The sequence below is a fragment of the Dendrobium catenatum genome, unplaced genomic scaffold (assembly GCF_001605985.2).
Source record: "Dendrobium catenatum unplaced genomic scaffold, ASM160598v2 fragScaff_scaffold_1687, whole genome shotgun sequence".
NCBI lineage: Eukaryota > Viridiplantae > Streptophyta > Magnoliopsida > Asparagales > Orchidaceae > Dendrobium > Dendrobium catenatum.
In genome coordinates, this window is record NW_021320149.1 from 319,285 (window position 1) to 322,086 (window position 2,802).

Genomic DNA, 2,802 nt, shown 5'->3' on the forward strand with positions numbered 1-2,802 from the left:
CAACTTCGTCCCGGACAAACCTGGAGCAGAACTGATACTACAGTGTCTTATCTACAAACCCATCTGCCTTCCAAAAAACCTGGGCTGAATTTTTGGAGCCCACACTGTGTCTGCCTCTAAAGCTTTCGAGGAGATAAAGAGGAGAATGGTAGAAGCTCCAGTTATGCGTCTACCTGATTTTTCAAAAGTTTTTTATTATTTTTTTATTTTTTTTCCCGATTTTTCAAAAGTTTTTGAAGAAACTTGCGATGCATCTGGGATCGAAATAGGAGGAGTTTTATCGCAAGAGGGACATCCCGTCGTGTATTTTAGTGAGAAATTAAATGACATCCAACAACGATACTCTACCTATGATAGAGAGTTTTATGCTATCATTCAATCCCTTAGGTATTGGAGACACTATTTACTTCCCCAAGAGTTTGTCATCTTCTCTGACCACAAAGCCCTGAGGGCACATAAATTCACAAAAAAAAACCAATGCCCGACATGGCCGCTGAGTTGAATTTCCTATAAGAATACACCTACACCATCCGACACAAAGCCGGAGCTAAAAATAAAGCGGCAGATGCCCTAAGTCGTCGAATGTTGATAACCCGAGAAATGAGAATTGAAGTGATTGGATTCGAACGTCTTAAAGAGGACTATAAAGACTGCCCTGATTTTAGTGAGATCTATTCTCTTTTGACTTCCGGACGTGAGCGTACAATCAATGATTTCTTAAAAAAAGATGGATACCTATTTAAGGCCCAAAAGCTCTTTATTCCCCAAACGTCTCTTCGTGAATACATTTTCTGGGAATTACATGCAGGAGGTTTAGCTGACCACTTTGGACAATCCAAGACTATTGCCGCGTTAGAAAGCCAATTCTATTGGCCCAGCCTTAAGCGTGACGTTAGTAAACTTTTAAGGAGATGTCACACCTACCAAATTGCCAAACAACGCAAGCAGAATACGAGACTCTACTCTCCACTCCCCGTACCCAATTGCCCTTGGCAGGATGTAAGTATGGATTTCGTCCTTGGCTTACCCAAGACTGTTAGGAAGCACGATTATGTCTGTGTGGTCGTTGACCGGTTCTCAAAAATGGCCAATTTCCTTACATGTTCTAAACCTTTTGACGTCTCTCAAATCGCTAAGCTCTACTTTGACGAAATAGTTAGACTTCATGGCCTACCAAAAAGGCAAAAAACATCATTTCAGATAGAGATGTTAAGTTTACAAGTTACTTTTGAAAAACTCTGTGGCACAAGATGGGTGCGAAACTTCAGTTTTCTACAGCCTTTCACCCCCAAGCCTATGGACAAACCGAGGTTGTTAACAGGAGCTTAGGAAACCTCTTAAGGACTTTGGTAGGTGAAAACATTAGGGATTGGGACTCTAAGCTTCCCATCACGGAATTTGCCTATAAAAACTCTATCAATCGAGCCACTGGTCTAAGTCCTGCTAAGATGTTATACGGATACCAACCTAAACAACCCATTTCTAGTTACCATGAGTCCTAGGGGTAGAACATCAGAGTTTACATATGCATTTGCATCCCATCTCCAGGAGTTACATACAGAGATTAAAAAGAAAATTGAACAAAGTAACACCAATTATAAACTTATTGCTGATAACAAAAGAAGGTTTAAAGAATTCAAAGTTGGAAACTTTGTAAAGGTACGGATCTGCCCGGAGCATTTTCCTCCAGGCTCCGTAAAGAAGTTGCATGCTAGAAGCGCCAGCGCTTTTAAGATACTTTCAAAGGTTAATAGTAATGCTTATTGCTGGACCTTCAAAAAGGTTTTAATATTAATCATACATTTAATATAGAAGATTTAGTAGCCTTCGAGGGTCCTGAGTTTAACCCCAGTAATCCACTTCATAATGAGTCTTGTGTGACCCACCTAGTGAGATCCCAGACTACATCCACTTCCCAATTTGCCTCATTTACCCAATGCGGAGAAGATCGAAGCAATCCATGATGATGAGATCATTTCTATGAAAGGAGAGCGCCGAAGATACCTAGTTCACTGGAAAGAAACATCGGAGACAGAGGATATATGGATTGATCGAGATGAGCTACAGAGTTTAGACCCATACCTCCTAGAGCTGTACAAGAGCTCCATAGACACTTACCCAACGGGGTCGAGTTTTTTCCCACCTGGGGAGAACGATGAGGACATCGACAGGCGTTATTGACGAGTATATCAATGCAGGAGTCGTAAATCGATGGCTACGATCCACAGTCTTTATTTCTGATGCTTAGTCTTTATTTTAATGCTTTTATGTATTAATTATTATTTCCAGTTGTAACCTTTCTTTTGAGTCTGCTTGAGTTGTAGCCCTAGGGGCATATGAATCATTGTATTTTTTTCTTAGGCCTATATATTGTGTCCTCCTCTATAGTCACGACCCAACCCGACCAGGACGGATCCCGCTCGCATTGGGCCGCGACACAACTATTGAAAATCCAGGATCTAGCTTTGGAATTTGCTTCAGAACTTTCTTCCAAATATTAAATAGACAGAAAAATACAGAGCTATTATAATCATCCAAATACAGAACAGTTCATATATATTTTCTTTCTTTCATCAAAACAATCATATACAATACAATACAATTCATGGCTTCAGACAGAAATAACATAACAGAACAGAAAAGCCATGACTGTACCAAAAATCAAAAGTACAAAAATACCTAATCTCAGATCAGACACAGAACTTCTAGTACAAGACCTCCTTCCCTTTCCCAGAACCTGAAAACCACGCAGAAAACAAGATGAACTAACACAGCTCAGCAAGACATCACTCACCAATCTAA